Here is a 21,357-nt window from a genome sequence, read left to right as displayed (position 1 = left end):
TCACATTTTGTACTAAAATGAATAACCATCACTGCTCGACTGAGAATCAATGTAAAAAAATATTGCCTTTCTGAATCTTTCGACACACACATAATAATAGTAACAAAATAAAGACAAGAGCCATACACTTTGGGGCTTCAAAGCCACTCTCTGGTAGTTAGATACAGCTATTGACAACTTCCTCAAAATATTGCAGCATAAACTGTGCTAAATAGTTGTTATTTCATTCTGATGTTCCTGCACAGCAATTCATCTGCAAAATTGCACTGAAATGCCAAATAAATCTGGTAAGGAGTGAGTTGTTATAACCACTGCCAAACAAAACAACCAGAATGGAACACAGTTGATTAAAAGCTCCAGAAATCATTCAGTTCAAATGCCCAAGAACTGCTTTTCTGATACACCGAAACCATGCCAATTTATCTTCTCTGATTAAGCTCATGTGAGAAAACAAAACCTATTGATGCATCAAAAAAGTTTAATTGCCAGGTTAATGTCATACATAAGGAGCATAGCTCAGTGGTTAACCAACTACTTCAGTGCTAAATCATCCAGGCAGGGGAGATTCCAGAATTCGGTGCACAATAGGAATGCCAACATTTGTCTCAGACTTTGGGTTAGAGTGGAAAATTCAGCTGGAATTTCTATTCCCAATTCTTGATCAGTAAGCTGGATGTGCATAAGCAGGATCCGCTTGATACAATGCTCACTGGGGAGCTCAGTGGTGCTCTTTCATATCATGTGGAGAATTAACATTAAAAGACCACTGGTAGACAGTCAAAACCTTTTCCCCAGGTTGAAAATGTCAAAGGCTAAAGAGTATGGTGTGAGGTGAAAAGCCCAAGTTTAAAGGAGATGTGCAGGGCATTTTTTTTTTTTTTTTTTTGCACACAGAGGGTTGTGGGTGTCTGGGATGTGCTGCCTGGGGTGGTGCTGGGGGCAGTTAAAATAGTGTCATTTAAAAGGCTTTTAAATAGACACATGAATGTGCAGGAAATGGAGGGATATGGATCATTAGCAGGCGGATGACAGTAGTTGATTTTGGCATCATGTTCATCACAGACATTACGAGCTAAAGTACCAGTTCCTGTGCTGTACATTTCTATGGAACATTCCTGGCAGATCAACTTCAGCAACAGAAGTTGAGCAATGAAACATTATGCAGTCCTGGCCTCTGCTACCTTTTTGTGGACATAAGGGACAATTTACACCTTTTGCCACAATATGGACATGAAAAAAAAATGCATACAAAGCCATTTGATGCTCAAGAAATAAATTACAGATTACTAATACTTTTTCCCCCTGATGGAAAGGAGATAGTTACGTTTTTATTGAGTTAGGAAAAGGAAACACATATGAACATCACTGTAATTTTCACTTCATGTTTTCTATTGCCTTCTTACACTTATCACAAAGCACAACAGAAAAAAAACTTGTTTGTGCTGATGACGCATCGAATAAATTTTCATGATATCCAGAGAAACACTTCTAAAACATTATTTTATGAAATACCAGTACAGGTATCGTATATGGTAGCCAATACGGGTGCAGGAAAGTCCCACAAGGAGCAATGATACAACTGAGCAATTAATAAAAAATCTTGGGTTACACAAAAAAGCTGGAGAAACTCAGCGGGTGCAGCAGCATCTATGGAGCGAAGGAAATAAACGTTTCGGGCCGAAACCGAATAAAAAATCTTGTTGATTTGGGGATAAATGTTGGTGAAGACTACATGATAAATGCCCTGTCCATCTCCAAATATTGCAATCACTTCTTGAGGAAAGATACTGATTTAAGATTTCATTCAAATCTCTCTCTAATCATCAATATTTCAAAATATGATAGATTGCATGAAGAACAAAACCCACTCTCGATCAACAAGGGTGAAGTTGGTGGAACCTTTGGCTGTGTGAGATATTGCTCTTCCACTACACTCCATGCATGCAACTGTTGAGAGGAGTAGCAATAATCTTTCCATTTTGAAATTTAATTCAGATGAGAATTGACTAATGCAGGTTTCATTCTGGTATTTTATCTCTCAGGTGATAATAAAAGTTGATGAAACAATTTCCTCCTTTTCTAGCTTCAGTATTATTATTTAAAGATCAGATGTTACAATGAAATTGAAAACAGTCAAATGAAAAACCAGCTACACTTCGGCATGACTGTTGAGAAGTCACGGAACAAGGATGTTTTTGTTCCAAGTATCACATTTGACAATAGCTCAAAAGTTGACAAAATAGGAATATTGACACCAAAATATTTGGAAAGATTATACTTCATGTTCCTGCTTTGATAATAATAAAGAAATTATAATCTAATCCCTTTACCCCCCTACAAACAAGGGTTGTTGAGTTTATTCATGAGGAGTGGTGGGGTGGGACAAGGACACTGGTTTACCCATCCCACTTGGCCGATTGGTTTGCAAATCTGACAACACACACACACACGTAGAGTCATAGTGTCACACAGCATGGAAACAAGCCCTTTGGCTCAACGTGCCCACAGTGACTAACATGTCCCATCTACACTAGTCCCACCTGCCTGCGTTTGGCCCACATCCCTCCAAACCTATCCTATCCATATATCTGTCTAAATATTTCATAAACATTGCGATAGTACCTACCTCAACTATTTCTGCTGGCAGCTCTGTCCATACACCCACCACCCATTGTGTAGAAAAGTTACCCCTCAGGTTCCTATTAAATCTTTCCCACCTCACCTTAAACGTATGTCCTCTGGCTCTCAATTATTCTACTCTGAGCAAGAGATTCTGTGTGTTTATCCAATCTATTTATCATCATCAAGGGTTTTGACTGGCTACTTTTTCTCTTTTGTGAATATTACCATTTTGGGTCAACTCCTTCCATCAATGCTTCTTTCATTCATATTCCCTACTTTGGAAACACAAACAACATTAAAGTTTTCTTAGAACATAGAACAGTATAGCACAGTTTAGGTGCATTTGCCCACAGTGTCTATACTGAACGAGATGCCGACTATTTGTTAGTCTCTGCTGACTATTTTCTTCTATAATCTGTTTATACATGCACCTATCTGAAAGCTTCTTAAACATCCTGAAGGCACGGTCTCCGGTAGGAAGTTGCCTCCAAGCTGCGGAGGTCCCGAATTGGCGTGTGTTTAAACCGGTTTAAAATGGTGTTTAAAATACAGGATAAATGGTGTTAAATGTACACGGATAAATGGTGTTAAATGTACATGGATAAATGGTGTTAAATGTACACGGATCAAGTCCTGGCAACATCCTCGTAAATCTTCTCTGCACTTTCTGACATCAAACATTTTCTTACGAGGGCTTTGTTGTGGAAGGACAAAGGTTGTCACCAAAGGTGGTTGTCACATAACTTCTTTTACACTGCTGTACATTTTTGGTTTTGTTCTTGTTGTAAGGCATGTATGCTAGTGGAAGATTTTAATAAGTTCTTCTACATTTAAGATAAATTGACCTATTAGAGGAAAGATGCATCTTCAATATTCATCTTCAAGAGTCTGAAGAAGGGTCTCGACCTGAAACGTTGCCTATTTCCTTCGCTCCATAGATGTTGCCTCACCCGCTGAGTTTCCCCAGCATTTTTGACTATCTTCGATATACATGTCTCTCCCCACCCCCTGAAAAGAACTGCATTTAAGTGATATATCATCCATTCTGTAGATATGTAGTTAGAATCAAATTTGTTCTTTTCATCCTATATGATATTTTTTGTACTTTCAGATGTCGACAGTGGGTCCAGAATACTCGTCGGCAAGATCTCCATCACCGAACGACAGAGTACTTGTCGTCTTTGTTCTGAGCACTTCAAACTTGACCAGTTTTCCAACAAGCAGACCAAGAACAGGCTAAATTGGAATTTTACATCACTTTCATTGGTCAGCTGATATGCTAAACACTGCAACCTGTATATCATGCACACAAAATGATGTAAATTATGTAAATCTTACCATGAATGACAGAAATAAAAATGGTTATCCTTGTTTATGAATTTTGTTGTTGAATTGTTTAAAATTGAGTGGGTCGGTGCAATATTGGTGCAATGCTAACCCACAAATGTATCGTTATGAGATATTCCCATTTGAAAAAATCCATAAATCGCAATAAAAAGCAAAAAGGTGCCTATGCTCCTTCCACAGCGTGTGGGGAGTCTGGCCCGGGTCAGCACGGCTGGGTCGCCAGGGGTGGTTGCGGGGAGGGCAAGAGCGTTGAGAAGGAGGGGGTCGGGGGATCATGCCAGCAACTCACTCAGTAGCTCGAGTGGCTGCAAGCGGCCGCCGGGACCGGACAGCGGAACTGTAGCTAGACCCGGGACTCCCAGGTGACCTGGGAACTGCAGCAAGACCAGGGGCTCCCAGGCGATCTGGAAACTGCAGCTAGACCAGGAGCTCCCAGGCGACCTTGGAACTGTAGCTAGACCCAGGACTCCCAGGCGATCTGGGAACTACAGCTAGTCCTGGAGGGTCCCGGCCCATATGCAAAACAGGTTGCCGAACCCTGGACTAAACCAAACCCTTGATTCTGTCACGCCAGCCTTTTTTCAAAATTTGGCAACTTGAATGGGGGTGCGTCTTCATTGCCGGGAAATAAGGTAACTCATTTCTCACAAAGTGAGGATTAGCACTATATTGGACCAAACCCTTCAAATATGTTAAATGAAAAACTAAACTATGGTAGCAATGTACATTATTCATGTCTAAAGCTCACACCTCTGCATCAATGTAGGTATGTATACACTACATTTTATTACACTAATATAGAATGAAAAAATGAAAAAAAAATCTTGGCATGTGTTCATTGATATTTTATTCACAATATTAGGATTTCATAGAAGGAGAGAAAGAGAGAGGTTGAATGAAAGAAAGAAAAAAGGTTGCTCAACAAAAAATTAGAGATCACAAGAAGAAACTGGAGAAATCTATATTACTAAAAGTCTGTTCTTGACCGGTTTTGGCCATCTATGCTGCGATTTCCGAGCGAACGCCGCCACCTACGGCCGTCATTTTTGGCCACCTTGCTCAGAGCCCCCCTCCGCCGCATGTGTGCCGAGGATTTTTCCCATCGATGAAAAATTACAGAGATATTAATGTTTTTACGAAATTCCCCGTTCTCTCTGCTGCCCCCGCTGGCAGCAGGGAGGAGGGACTATAAAACCAGGAAGTGGTGTGCCACACAGTCTCTTCAAGATGGAGGAAGGCAGAGGGTCACGTTTCTCTGAGCTGTGAATAACACTGAACACATGTCTACTCAAATGTAAGTGCCCTTAGTGGTTCTAAAATGCTTGCAGAATGTGTCTATTGGTTCTAAAGCTTGCAAAAAAAATGTCTATTGGTTCTAAAGCTTGCAAAAAGTGTCTATTGGTTCTAAAGCTTGCAAAAAAAATGTATTGATTCTAAAGCTTGCAAAAAATGTCTATTGGTTCTAAAGCTTGCAAAAAATGTCTATTGGTTTTAAAGCTTGCAAAAAATCTATATTCCTCTAGTATCTTTGCATTCCACTCAGATGGGCTGCTCCACCACCCTTTCCTTCACCAATAAATTATAGAATAATTTCAGAAAATACGAAGCAACTACGCAGCTTGACTTGCAGCAAGGACATTTATTAAACTGAATTTTAGTGTGGAGTTGCTCCAACTGATTAACTCACCATCAGTCTTACCTCATTAATGCCTGAACTATAAGGACTACTGTGCTTTGTTCTTCTAACTTTGTTTTTACACCAAAGCAACACTAGCCGAGGAAATTGACCAACTGAGACAAACCCCTTGTTGATGGATTTCCAAATGATAGTGCGTGTGCGTGTGCGTGTGTGTGTTTGTTTGTTTATGTGGGGGGGGGGGGAAGGAAAGGGAGGGGAATGGAAATGGAGGTTGAAGAGGGTGAAGGGGGGGAATGGAAAGGATGAGAGGTGAAGATGGAATTGGGGCAGATGTGGAGTTGACAGTGGAGTTGTAGAGAAAATAGAGGAATGTACGGGGAGTTGACAGAGAAGGTGAGGCGGCATGTGTAGAGATGATGGAGGAGGGGGTGAGGTGGGTACTCTCTCAATGTGAATTGTCTACTCAAGTTGTCAAAATACCCCCCAAAAAAGGGAAGTTAATTAAAAATCTAGAAATCGCTCACCACGATACTCAAGTTACATGATGTAGTATAAACAGAAAATGCTGCACACACTCAAGAGTGTGCAACCTAAAATAATTTGTTGCTGCTTGATTTGCATTTTGATTTTATTCCAGAATTCCAGAATGTGCACTTTAAAAATTTTCCCCACTGCATATAATTTACCGCATCCTTGTCTGCGAGGGAATCTGGTTCGATATCCTTTTCACTACAGGCATTACAATTCTCTTGGGTAGATGTCAAATGTGAAAGTGCTTACAGCAGGCAAAATGTATACACTTTGGCCTCTTGAAAATGAAATTTACCAACAAACGCCTCAAAACTTATTAATTGTACTAAGTTGTCGAAGAAAATGGGGGTATTTTTCAGTAGTAGAAACACCCTGTTAAGCGTCTGCAACGATGCGGGATAAATATTGCTTGGAAACACAAAAGCACGTTAATGGGAAAGTGACCAGTGTAAAACAGCAGGGTGGGATGAGGCGATCCATCAATGCCAATAACAGGCAGTAGGAAGCGATACTTTCTGCTAACAGCTCAAATGACCATAGATTTATTCTTTTGCTGAGGCAGAGCCAAAGAAAATAGCGAATGTTTGAAGAACATAAAGATCAAAGCATTCTGACAGCTCCCTCCAGACAGATTTCCTCTCAGAGATCGTTATTCACAAGGAGTGAATAAAGAAACATCTTTAAATTGTAATCAATTTACTTCGGAAAATCATTTTCCCTTCTTCAAACCTGTAATTTAATTAGACATTGGGCGCTCTCATTTTTATTAAACAATGCTATACAATTGCTTTTTATATTTAGATTGCAACTGTTCAGAAATTGTTTATTTATAAAGACGGGTGCTATGGTGCTCTAACCTTACCAGTGCTTTGGATACATTCATCTTGTCGACTTGGAAACGTACCCTTCGGAACGGGCTCTTCAACCCAATGAGCTACACCCACCATTAGGCACCCATCTGTGTTAATCCTAGTATCCAACCCATTCCTGCGTTAACCCATTTTGTTTCCCCTGCCTTTCCATTGACTCCCCACCAACCCCCGTTTCTGGATTATACCACTCATCTGTACATTGAGTGCAATTTTACAGTAGCCAATTAAACTTCCGAACTGTCACTTTTTGGGATTATGGGAGGAAATAAGAGCACCCGGGAGAAATCATGCAGTCACAGAGAGTTGGTGGCTATATGGTTTGAACCTAGGTCCCTGAAGCTACAAAACAGCAGCTCCATCAGCTGTTGTCACTGTGCAATCTGTCATTACATCCTCCTCTTATTTACATATTGCATTAAAGCATGATTTGCAAAGTTCCAAGGGCCATAAAAAAGCAACATCTGTCACTGAGGCAGGATATAATTATACAATCTTTTTTCTTCAGTCAATTTTGCAATAGGAAATTGGAGAAATTCACATATATATGTTAAATGTGTCTCATTCCACAATGGTATGCATTACCTTGGTAACAATAGGTCCTATTTAAGGCCTGTAATATGATCAATGCTCCAGCAAATTTAAGAAGTACATTATGAAATAAAATTTGGTACTGGCCACTTCTAGCAAAATAAGAGCAGATCAGGTCAAAGCAGTGTATTAAAAGAAGAAAAAGATTCAATTGAAGATAGACACAAAAAGCTGGAGTAATTCAGTGGGACAGGCAACATCTATGGAGAGAAGGAATGGGTGCTGTTTTAGATCGAGAGCCTTCTTCAGACATTAAAAAGATTCTATTGATGTTCAGGGTGGAATTGGAGAACTCAGACCTGGACCTCATCCACCAATGATGAAGCAATCATAAATCAGGGATGTTTAAGAGGCCAGAAATTGGAATAATGTAGATATTTCAGAAGGCTGTTTGACTCAAGGAGATTGTGGAGATGGGAAGAGAACAAAAAAATTGGCTGAGACTGAACTCTATTATTCACCTAACAACCAGTTTAGTGAACAGTGATGAATGAACATAGCTTTGTAAGAGTTATGATATTTGTAAGAGTTATGATATGGACATGAGACAACGAAATGCACGATATGGACATGCTGTGTTGTGATGGCATGTTTGGATGCCAAATTCTACAATCTTAAATTCCAATATCAAATCTGGGAACAAATTTGTGCTGTTCTTATAGGAAAACTTCCTGTCATTTTTAATATACTATTGAGGAAGATGGAATTTTTGCTATTTTTTCCCGAGTACTATTAAGTTGAAGGTGAAACAGTTCACGCCCTCTCCAATGTATGTTAAGTTACTATAAACTGCAGCTTCATTTAGATGTCTGAAAGAAACTTGTTGCGAATTTTAATAAGGGGTATTTTAAGGTTAACAGTTTATCCATTATTTATTGAAAAAAAGTTGCAAAACACATATACCTTGTACATTCTGGTCAATCCAACTTCCAGGAAACTAAAACACATTTCAAAATAAACTCCATATTTAATTTTATTTACTGAATCAAAGTGCAACAACTGTACAGTCTTTCGTTCACTTGGTAGTGCAATCAATAAAGTGAGACAAGTATTCTTTTCACCAAAACCTTCTAAGAGTCAGAATAGCTGAGCAATTATCTCCTTGACACTGGATAGAAATGTTTGAAGTTCAAACTTCAATTCCAAGCTAGGGTACAGCTTTGTTGATGCTTCCTTCAGATGGTACTTTAAATTAAGGACATTTTATTTGTTGTTCAGGTGGATGTAACAACATTCACCAGGCATATAATGAAGTACTCCCAGTGCTTCAACCAGATCTACTGCTGTTCCCGAATCGGTGGATATTCTTATGGCAGAGATAGATAGATTTTGATTAGTACAGATGTCAGAGGTTATGGGGAGAAGGCAGGAGAATGGGGTTAGGAGGGAGAGATAGATCAGCCATGATTGAATGGCGGAGTAGACTTGATCGGTCAGGTGGCCTAATTTTTCTCCTATCCCAAGAATCAGCCTCCTGTACATCGGCGAGACCAAGCATAAACTTGGCAAGCATGTTGCCAAACAATGCACGGTCTGTCAAGGCCGGAGGATATCCCAGTTGCTAACCATTTTAACTCCTCCTCCCATACTGATCTTTCTGTCCTGGGCCTTCTCCATAGTCAGAGTAAGGTCACACACAAACTGAAGGAACAGCACCTCATATTCTTCTCAGGTAGCTTACAAGCCAGAGATATGAACATTGAATTCTCCAATTTAAGTTAACTGTAACCCCCCCCCCCCCCCTTCCTTCCCTTCCCCTGTTCCCATCTGGCCACACTGATTTCTCCCCTCCCATTCCCATTCCACCCACATTCCTTCCCCAAGCTTCATAATTGTCAACTCATCAATCCTTTTGCCTCACATTCGCTGGCCTTTATCCACCCATCTGCCGATCATTACCCCCTCTCACCCGTAGCATACTTTGCGCTGCCCCTCCCAGCTTTCTTTTCATCTCCCCCTCCACCCTCACAATCAGTATAAAGAATGGTCCTGACCCAAAATGACATTCCGTGTTCTCCAGAGATGCTGTCTGACCCGTTGAGGTATTCCAGCACCTGCATCTGTAGTTTTTGGTTTTATTCCCAGTACTCCTTGTGTCTAGATTCAGATTAGGTGTTTCATATAAAACTTAAGTAGCAATGTCAAGTTTTTTGTAGTTATTGATGGTATGCTAAAATTGTATAGAATAAAAACATCACACCAAACTTAATTGGTGCTGCCTTTCTTAAACCAAAATATTTTTTAAAAAGTAATTTACAAAAATATTGCCAAGCCAAAGTAAAAGAGAAGACTGAACAACCAATTAACAGAAAATATGATAAATTTTCACATTGGTATCATTGCTTCTCAATATGTCAATATATCCCACACCATAAAAAAAACATTTTGTCTGCCTGTCACACACATTTCCAAGATTCTCTCCTCTCCTCCCCTTCTCTGCAATTAGTTGTATTTCCTTTCTAGTTCTGATAAAGGATAATTGACCAAAAACATCAACTGTTTTGCGACTCTCAGATGCTGCCTGATCGGTTAAGCATTTGGTTATTGAACCAACTCCCGATGGACAATCAAGAACTTTTTGATTTGTACAGGGTAGATCAAAAAAGGACATCCATTGCAGGAACCTAGAGCTGAAATTTGCGATAAAGTGAATGGCGTTGCCCCTCAAAAATTTGTGATGGATAAAGCAGGGATAGTCGTGGAAAAAGTAATAAAGATGATATGTCTGGAAACAATACCATTGTAAAATATCACATTGCCACTTTAAATGATTTTCTGCTGAAATAACATAATCAAAAGCTATTTATCAAAGTCATTTTTGCACATTGCAGTATCCTTGAATAATTACAATATTGTAATGTCAGCAGTAGTTGAACTTTCTTTCACTCAAAAGCAATCATTGTCAAGTAGACCATAACAATCCATTACTCTGACCTTTCCTATCATAACGAACAATGATGTCATAATTTTCATAAGAAAGGACTGCGAGTAAATGAACAACCAAACATATTAAGGAAGGTCACTACCAGATTTCGGTTTCCATAAGGTTCATTAGATTAAATAAAGCACTCAAACATTTTAATCAAAAGAACAAATTGCTGGAGGAAAAAAAACGCAAAGTGCTGGAATAACTCGGTGGGTCACGCAGCTTCTCTGGAGAACGTGGATAGATAACATTTTGGGTCGGGACCATTCTTCAGACTGAAAACGTCACCAATTCATTTTCTTCAGAAATACTAACTGACCCGCTGAGTTACTCCAGCACTTTGTATCTTTTTTTTGTAAACCAAAATCTGCAGATGCTTGTTTCAACAAATTGCTGGAGAAACTCAGCGAGTCAGGCAACATCAGTGCGCAAATTGATAGACAATGTTTAGGGTTGGGATCCTTCTTTAGACTGTTGGAGTAGGGGCACAAAGTTGGAAGAGAGGTGGGGGTGGGGTAAAGTTTGGCAAGTTATAGGATGATATACATAGGGGGGCGGGGGGTGATTGGCAAGCGGGTGGAACAAGTGACAAAGGTTAAAGATGAAAAGAAGACAAAAGAGTGTCAGGTAGGGAAAGAAGAGGATATTTAAAACATTCCCTTTTATCTCAGCTTATCCAACCTCTTCCCATAACTCAAATGTGAAAACGTAATTATGTTGTTCCTATATTTGAGCAATCTGAACTGCATTCAGTACTCCAAGTGGGACCTGACCAATGACTTCTACAGCTGCATCATGATGTCCCACCTTTGTACTCAATACCCTTCTCAATGAAGGCAAGCATACCAAAGGCCTTCTTCATCATACTGTACATCTGACTGGCCACATTCAGGGAACTATGCACCTATACTCCCAGATCTCTCTCTTCTACAACACTCTCCAGGGATCTACCGATTACTGTGCAAATCCTGCCCATTTACGTAGCAAAGTGCAACACGTCACAATTGTCAAAGAGCTAAATTCCATTTGTCATTCCTTGGCCCCACTTTCCAACTAATCCAGACCTTGTTGCAAATTTAGATTGTTGTAAATTTATTTAATATACCACCAATTTCAGTGTCATCCAAATCAACTCAACTGTATATCCAGCACAACCCCTCCACTAGTCACAGGCTTCCAATGTGAAAAACAATCCTCACCACAACCCTTGATTCAAGCCAATTTAGAATCCAATTGGATAACTCACGTGACTCCATGCAATCTAACCTTCCAGACATGCCTACCATGCAGGATCATACGAAAGGCCATGCATACAATGTCCTATTCCTGGGTTTTTAAACCATTGAATAAAGTGTAACAGTTTTTGTTTGTTATGATTCATGTTAGTGAATGTTCAAGAATCACATCAAAAAGACATGAATATTAAGTAGATTATGACTACAGGTCCACCACCAATTTTACAGCAACTGCCCCCCTTTAATCAGGACAAACCTCCATCGGGTCGCCCCGAAAATGTGGTGCCTAAGATGGGCGTCCGCCAATTTCTACCTCATTGGGACTTTCGTGTCAAATTTTCCAACTGCGGCTGGGGCTCTGGAACTCAGGCCTGGTTGGAGCCGACAGATCTGTTCTCATAGCTGACTTCCCTGGCCAATCGGTGGGTCAAATTTGCCGCCTGCGGCCAGGGCTCAGGAACTCTGGCCCAGCCAGATCGGATCTGCCGGCTCTGGCTGGGATAGATCTGTCTGACCCAGCCAGAGCCGGCAGATCCGATATCCGACCTCTGTGGCCAGCTTTGTGGGCTGGAATCTCGGCCCCCAAGGCTGTGACCTCTGTTGGTCCCGCAAAACAGGTAATCCATAAAGGCTTGAGAACCAAGAGTAGTGGTGGACGTGTTGTTAATTCTGATGCAAGGAAGACCATATCTGCAGCACGTGAAATATTAAATGAAAGCAATATTTATAGTGTTAGATGATACTCTCTTCAATGTATGGTTTTGCCTGAGATGTAGTTTGTTTTATCCTTGGCTACTGGTCTATTCAACCAGTCCAAGAGATTACAAAAATAATTAACCACCTAAGTTTAGCCAGAGGGTGGTGAATCTGTGGAATTCATTTCTACAGACAGCTGTGGAGGCCAAGACATTGGGTATTTTTAAAGAGGAGATTGATAGGTTCTTGATTAGTAAGGGTGTCAATGGTTACAGGGAGAAGGCAGGAGAATGGGGTCCAGAGGGTAAATTGATCAGCTGCGATTGAATGGCAGAGTAGACTCGATCGGCCGAATGACCTAATTCTGCTCCAATGTCTTATGGGCTTCAAAATAAAAAGGGATATAAAATAACTTCCTCCAAATCATTTTTTAAATATCCTTTCTAACACCACAAGTTACTTCAAGTCCCAAGTACAGTTACTAACTCAAATTCAATTATTAAGCTTGTGGCAGAGCCAAGTATGATTTGTAGTAATGATAATCGATACCACCCTGCTGGATAAGGAACACAACCCAGTCCCATCAAAATCTAGTGCTAAATAACTGTTATTAAAATGGCATTTTGCAATGCTGATCAATCACCTGTAATGTTGTTAATTGATAACGGAACACGGAAACGCCAGAAACTGCAGGTGTTGTAATCTGGAGCAAAATAAAATTGACTCGATGACTCAATGTGCAATGTACAGGTGCATCGAAAATAAAGGTTTGGAGGGACATGGGCCAAATGGGGTAAAATGGGACTAGCTTAGATGGGGAATCTTGGCAAGCATGGACTAGTTAGGCAGAGGAGCCTGTTTCCATCCAGCATGATGAACTATGACTCAAACTGCTGGAGGAACTCAACAGGTCATACAATATCTGTGGAGGCTAAGGGATGGTTACATTCTGGGCTGAGATGCTGCACCAGAGTTATGAACAAAGCTGTTCTGCTTCAGAGATGTGCGGTTAAGATTGACCATTCTTTTAAGACAACTGTAAATAATCCTTGTGGTAATGTAGTTTACATTATCAAATTGAATTTTTTGTCGATGGTTATCAACATATGAAATCTGCCAGAGAACAAATTAAGCTCCTTATAGATGCCTGGATCTGTCATTAGATTACTATTTTATATTCATTTGTTTTGTTCCATTTAGCAGTATGCATCTGTGCAAGATGCATGAAGGATACATTCAAGCCCTCCATGCAATTACACTTAATGTCAGAGAATATGCTTTGTAGTAATATCATGGGATTACACAATTAACGTATGTCAGGGCCTCTGATTTTTGATGACTGAATAAGAATAATTACAATTAAATGGTAGATGATAAACATATTTTCTGTTGTTTGGGGGATTAAAAATGCTATATGAATAGATGCTGCTTTTGCACAGCATGTGAAACAGTTAATGAAACTATATGTTGATTCCCCAGTCATAAATGCTGCAAAGACCAACTTTCCCACTCACAATAATATCACATGGGTTTGAGTGAAAGTGAGAAAGGATTGCATGTGCAGCACATCCTCCAAGGAACACATTTGTTTGTAGCATCAAAGATGCCTTCAATTTAGTCTGCCCTCTTTCAATAAATATCTGGGAAAATCCACAGGCTTAAGGCAAAAAGGGAAAAAAATAAGTAGAAGCATCCACTTTTATTCCTAAATAAAAGAGAATTCTTTGAAGCCTTCTACCTACAAACAGAAAGAACATTGCCAGGCTGACCTGTATTTGGCATTTACAGATACAGCACCAGCTAACTGCCCTAGATTCTGGTCTACTTCTTGCCAGTAAACCCATGAAAAAATAAAAACAAATTAAGGAACTGATTGTTTATGCACATAACTGAAAAATACAGTAATTATGCTAAACAAGCTTCACTCATTATTCAACATATTGTTAATGTCCTTGTAAATCTGAAATTAAGCACCATGTCAACACCATTTCATTGTTTTCATATGCAAAAATTGTCTTTTGCATTTCAATATTTTCAAAATAAAGAGCATTCATTTTACAATAAACCTCCTGCGTTGATAGAATTTAAATGATCAACTTTATTTTGTATTGCAAGATGCAAAATTAACAAGTCATTGCATCAAAACGGAGGCATAGTTACAGCACAATAATAAATCAGGTTGACAGCAAACAACACAGCAAATTGATTCACTGTCTTGTTTTGGAAGTATTAGTGGGCAGCAATTGCAACTCTGGAAAAGCTTGCTGAACATTGAGCCAGCTACCCAGTATGCCAACTGATTACATTGAAAGCATCCATGCGAATTCGGGAAGGCCAGGGTACCAAATGACCTTGGAGAGGTTTGACATTAAGCTGAAAAAAACACTCATCCCTTTGAAACTTCCCAAGTTGAGAATGGGTGACATATGTTGGTGATATTGTTAAGAATTGCTGCTTTGGCTACCGAAGATCTGAAGAAACAGATTACTGCACATTCTTCACTAAATGGTTCTGTGCAATGAAATATTGCAAGTGGGTTTACAAATAGATATGGGTCCTTTGTATTTTTTCTGAGTGGAACCTTCATCACTAGAACTGTATACGTCCATTTTATGTCTGCAATGTGCACACATCGTAATCTAGTATTTTTGCCCAGAGCTCTCATTCTTCCACTCTTACTGTGTCCTTAATTGCAAAATTGGCATTTTAGAATGAGAGAATTCCACATTCATACCACTAGGTTGTAAATCACCGAAACAAAATATGAGATGTTGTTCTTCCAATTTGCATGTGGCCTCACTCTGGCAATGGAGGAGGCCCGGGACAGAAAGGTCAGTATGGAAATAGGAATGAGAGTTAAAATGGTTAAAAACAGGGAGATTCAGAAGGCCTTGGTGGACCGAGCCTAAGTGTTCAGCGAAACGGTTGGCGAGTCTAGACTTGATCTCACGAGGTACAGAAGCCCACATTGGGAACATCAGATGCAAAAGATCAGGTTGGAGGAGGTACTTGTGAACTTCTGCCTTAGCTGGAAGGACTGCTGGGTTCCCTGGATGAAGTCGATGGAAGAGGTATAAGGGCAGGTGTTGAATCTCCTGCAGTTGAACGGGAATGTACCTGGGGAGGGAATTGTTTGAGTGGGAAGGGATGAGCGAAGCAAGGAGTTGTGGAGGGATTGGTCTCATTGGGTGACAGAATGGGATAGAGATGGGAAGGTGTGATTGCCGGTGGGATCACGTTGGATGTGATGGAAATGTCAGTGGATGATGTGATGGATGCAGGGGCTGGTCGGATGAAAGGTGAGTACCAGGGTAACTCTATCCTTATTGCATCTGAAGGGGTGGAGGAGCTGAGCAGAACAACGGGGCACATAGTGAGACACGTGTGAGGGACCCATCTATGACAGTCAGGGGGGAAACCACATTCACTAAAGAATGAGGACATAGCAGATGTTGGTGTGGAAAACCTCATCTTGGGAGCAGATGCAACAGAGGTGGAGGAATTGAGAGTAGGGGATAGCATCTTTGCAAGAAGCAAAGTGGGAAGAAATGTAGTCTGGATAACATTGGGAATTAGTCTTGTGATGGAGACAGAGAGATCAAGAAAGGGGAATGAGGTGTCAAAGACAGTTCAGCTGAATTTGAGGGCAGAGTGGAAATCGGTGGTGCAGTTAATAAAGTCCATTATTTCTGTATGGGTGCAGGAGGTAGCCCCATGCAGTCGTCAATGTAGTGGAGAAAGAGTTGGGGGATAGGGCCAATGTGCACATGGAACAAGGACTGTTTGACGTAACCAACAAAAAGGCAGGCATAGCTGGGATCCATGTGAATGAATGCCTGAGTGATCATTTGATTAGGAAAAGTATTACACATTATCACCAGATTTTTGCGTGACATTTTCAATTTTTGAAACATAATCAAATATACTCGATGGTCCACCTGTGAAAGTAGATTAATACGATAGAAAAAAGTCACTTTTGACAACTTATGTGTGGAAGATATTCAATTACTTCTTATAATTTAATACTGAAACCAGGCAACAAAGTAAATTCCACAATTCATTTACTTACAGTATCTCTCATAAGCTCAGATTTTGAGGATGTTAATTAATGAACTGTGCAAGCTATTCATAACATTTTATTTGCCTGTGGATTTCGATACGTTTTTTGTATTGCAAATTCCTGTGGTCAGGAAACAATTTAGGTACAAAGTTCTATGAAAGGGGAATCTAGAACTTGTATGAATAGGATAGAAAAATGACTACCCTCTTTGCCAACCAAACCAAGAGAGTACAGAGGAGATTTACTAGAATGTTGCCTGGGTTTCAGCATCTAAGTTACAGAGAAATGTTGAACAAGATAGGTCTTTATTCTTTGGAGCGCAGAAGGTTAAGGGGGGCCTTGATAGAGGTCTTTAAAATTATGAGAGGGATAGACAGAGTTGACGTGGATAAGCTTTTTCCATTGAGAGTAGGGACAATTCAAACAAGAGGATATGATTTGAGAATTAAGGGACAAAAGTTTAGGGGTAACATGAGGGGGAACTTCTTTACTCAGAGAGTGGCAGCTGTGTGGAATGAGCTTCCAGTGGAAGTGGTGGAGGCAGGTTCGATTTTATCATTTAAAAATAAATTGGATAGGTATATGGACGGGAAAGGAATGGAGGGTTATGGTCTGAGTGCAGGTAGATAGGACTAGGTGAGAGTAAGTGTTCGGCACGGACTAGAAGGGCCGAGATGGCCTGTTTCCATGCTGTAATGGTTATATGGTTATTATACAGTACAGGCCAAGAACAGATTCTTCAGCCCACAATGTCTGTGCTAAACATGATGCAAGACCAACTCTTATTTGCCTGTGCATAATCCAATCGTTGCATATTCATGTGCCTATCCAAAAGTCTCTTCAATGTCACTATCATATCTGCCTCAACCACCACCACCAGCAATGCATACCGGACGTACCACTCCTGTGTAAAAAAAACATTGCCTGAGAGATCTCCTTTAAAATTTGGCCCTCTCACTTTAACACAATGGGCCTCTAGTATTTGATTTTCCTATCCTGGGAAAAAAGGGTTAGACTGTCTACCCTATCATAATTTTACATTTTACATACTTTTATCAGATCTCCCCGCAACCCATAGCATTCCAGAGAAAACAACTGATAATCACGTCTCGTGCATCTTAATCTTCTGGATCAGCCTACCATGGGGAACTTTACCAAGTGCCTTACTAAATTCCACGTGGACAACATCCACCACTTAACCCTCATCGATCACTTTCATCACCTCCTCAAAAAACTTGATCGTCAGTAAGATACGACCAGCTGTGAACAGCCATGCTGACTGCCCCTAATTAATCCGTTCTCTTTCAAATGGAAGTGAACCCGATGCCGACGAATCCTGTCAAATTGGTTCCCTACCACTGATGTGAGGCTCACTGGATTTTCATTCTCTGGATTGTGTATATTTCCTTTGTTAAACTAAGGAACAACATTAGCTACCCTCCATTCCTCTGGTTAGAGAAGATGCAAAAATCTTTGTCAAGGCTCCTGTATTCTCCTCTCTTATTTCACTCAATAACCTGGGGAAGTATCCACCATTAGGTATCCACCTTAATGTTCTTCAAAATCCCCAACACGCCTCCTCCTTAATGTCCTCCTCCTTAAGCTTGTAAACATTTTTGGCAATAAAATTCATCACACTAAGAACCCAATGGAACAAACCTCAACTTTTTTTCTGCTGAGATTCGTGGATATCTAATGGACATTGTACCATTCATTACATTCATCTCAGTAATATGTTTCTTTAGACAGAACAGATCAGCTTGATTGCTAAATGTCAAAGTTTAATTGTGCATGTCCAGATTGGGTCTAACAAATGCCTCAGCCATAGAGAGAATCAACAGACCAATCTACTTCCATAAAACTCTGATTAAAAACAACATAAATCCTGAATAGTGAAGAGTTTACTTGCTTCAGAATTGACGTTAGATTAAAATGTATACAATGTAAACTTAGCATTGACCTGATGACAAATTATATTACAAAATAATTCTTCATCTAAAATCGTCACATTTACCATAGCAAATGTACTAGAAAATTATTAATTCTCACTGTTGGGGAAGCATGGGTCACATCCCGAAGGTTCATATCATATTACAATATTTGGGCAAAAACCAAACTCTTGATCAAGCAGCATCTGCAGAGGGAAAGGAATTGTCAATGTTTCCCATGGATGCCCTGCATCAAGACTGAGAGTGGAGAAGAAAGGTAGCCAGTATGAAGTGGGGAGGGGGACAGATGACGCAAGGGCCAGTATGTGACAGGTGATAGCTGATATCCAACTGGCTCATACCTCCCCCTCTCAACTTCATGTCAATGTGTGTCTAATGCCAAGGTGAGGCATCATAACATAATTCTTGTTGAATTCTGTTAACTGTTTTGAGTTGAGTTTGAGTTTAGATTATTGTCATGTGTATATTGAAGAGCTTTTGTTGTGTGCTCACCAATCAGCGGACAGACAATACAAGATTACAATCAAGCCATCCGCAGTGTACAAATACATGATTAAAGGGTATAGCGTGAATAACGTTTAGTGTAACAAAGTCCAGTAAAGTCTGATCAAAGATAGTTCAATGGTCTCCAATGAGGTAGATAGTAGCTCAGGACTGCTCTCTAGTTGTTGGTAGGGTGGTTCAGTTGCCTGATAACAGCTGGGAAGAAACTGTCCCCGGATCTCGACGTGTGGATTTTCACACTTCTATTCCTCTTGCCTGATAGAAGACGGGAGAAGTCGGGGTGTGACTCATCTTTGATTATGCTGGTGGCCTTGCTGATGCAGCGTGAAGTGTAAATGGAGTTAATGGGAGGGAGGTTGGCTTGTGTGATGGTCTGGGCTACTTCCACAATTCTCTGCAATTTATAGCAGTCTAGGATGGAGCAGTGCCCAAACCATGCTGTGATGCATCCCAATGCGTTCTACAGCGCATCTGCAGGAGTTGGTGAGAGTTGTTGGGGACATGCCAGATTTCCGAAGCTTTCCAAGGAAATAGAGGCGTTCCTGTACATTTTGTGTCTTTTGTTCATTCTTTTTTTTTTTTAAGTTGGCTATCATTTGTTGATACAAAGATTCTGCATTCATTTTGAATCCTTTATATTTTTACACAAATTATCCCCACTCTGTAGCAATGTTACAAAATTTTGAGATTTAAAAAATCAAGTCTGCAATTTTCCCCATCATGTACATAACAATAAGTTGTGTCTTTCATATCTCAAGTTTAAAAAAAGTTATGACATTTTTTTTTTTTTTTTTGATTTTCCATCATTTGTTGATACAAAGATTCTGCATTCATTTTGAATCCTTTATATTTTTACACAAATGATCCCCACTCTGTTAAAACAGTTAAAGGGCTTAAATTAAAAACTAGGTGCAGAGTTTTCATTTAGTTCTCTCATTTAGTGCAACTTGATTGAAGAAAAAAGTCATGGGTTTCATCCTGACTGCTGCTATTTTTTTTTCGAGAGACAGGTTGGAAACAGGTCCATCAGCCCACCAAGTCCATGCTCATCAATTACCCGTTCACACTAGTTCTATGCTATCCCTCTATTGCATTCACTTCCTACCAAAATCACCAAAGGCAATTTACAGAGGCTAATTAACCCAGCACATCCTCAGGATGTGGGAGGAAACCGAGGCACTCGGAGGAAACGCACGCGGTCGCAGGGAGAACGTGCAAACTTCACACAGGCAGCTCCGCGTCTCTGGCATTGTGAGGCAGCGGATCTCCAAGCTGCACCACTGTGCCGTCCCACATTGGGAAAGCACATTTCCACATATGCTCTTCTTGCAAGCAAGAATTTTTTTTCTCTCTGCTTAGCATTTCTAATTGAGATTGGAAACTTTCCATCTGGAAAATCGAAGGCTTGAACCCAGGTTCTGTCACTTGAAGTCACAATGTGTCAATGTCCCAATCTGGTGTGCCACTATTCCAGATTTTTGATTGTTATTTTTAAACTGGCATACAAAGTTGCCAAAATCAGATCACAAGGGGCTTAGGTATTACAAATGATAGTTTATAATTAAGCAGAACAACAAAAATATTAACAACCTAAAAATAGTACTTTAACATGATTTTGCTATTCCCCACTTATCCAAAATGTACTTGATTTAAATTGATTGAATGATACAGTGTAGAAATAAGTCCTTAGTCCTACCAAGTCAATGCCGACTATCGATCACCCGTTCACACTAGTTCTATGTTATCCCATTTCATATCCAGTCCCATACACAAGGGGGTTATTTACAGAGGCCAATTAACCAACAAACACACAACTTTAGGATAGAGGAGGATACCGGAGCACCCAGAGGAAACCCATGCGGACACAGCGAGAATGTGCACACTCCACACAGACAGCACCCAAGGTCAGGATTGAATCCCGTCTCTGGCGCTGTGATGCAGCAACTCTACTAATTAAGCCACTGTGCCTCCCCTTCTTTCACTCTATGCCTTTAATATTATGAATAAAACATGGATCTACTTAAATAACCATACACCGTAACCTCCAGCGTGAGAAATACTGGAGTAGAGAAACCAATCGTTCGAGCCTAGTCTGTTATTCATGAAAATCATGGCTGTTCTAGTTCAAAGCTATTTTCTGGCATAAGTATAGCTTCTCCATGGTAAGCCAAACTCAAAGATATTCTTCAGTCTGAAGAAGGGTCTTGACCCAAAATGTCACCTATTCCTTTTCTCCAGAGATGCTGCCTGTCCCACTGTGTTATTCCAGCTTTTTGTGTCTGTCAAAGTTATTAAAGATTTATATTTTACAGAAATTGAATTCCAGAAAGTTTACATGTATGAAGAACATGCTCACAATAGACTGTAATAGATGAAGAAATGGTTAAA

The 21,357-nt window shown here is 40.1% G+C and overlaps 1 protein-coding gene across 1 annotated transcript in view; it reads right to left on the bottom strand.

Moving 5' to 3' along the window:
* The window catches only part of atrnl1b (attractin-like 1b), a 704,553-nt gene that overhangs the window by 299,584 nt on the left and 383,612 nt on the right, over nt 1-21,357 (bottom strand). The window lies entirely within an intron of this gene.

The sequence above is a fragment of the Leucoraja erinacea genome, chromosome 15, assembly GCF_028641065.1.
Source record: "Leucoraja erinacea ecotype New England chromosome 15, Leri_hhj_1, whole genome shotgun sequence".
In the NCBI taxonomy this organism is placed as follows: Eukaryota; Metazoa; Chordata; class Chondrichthyes; order Rajiformes; family Rajidae; genus Leucoraja; species Leucoraja erinaceus.
The sequence above is the reverse complement of the archived record's forward strand: the minus strand, read 5'-3'. Positions and strand labels throughout refer to the sequence as shown.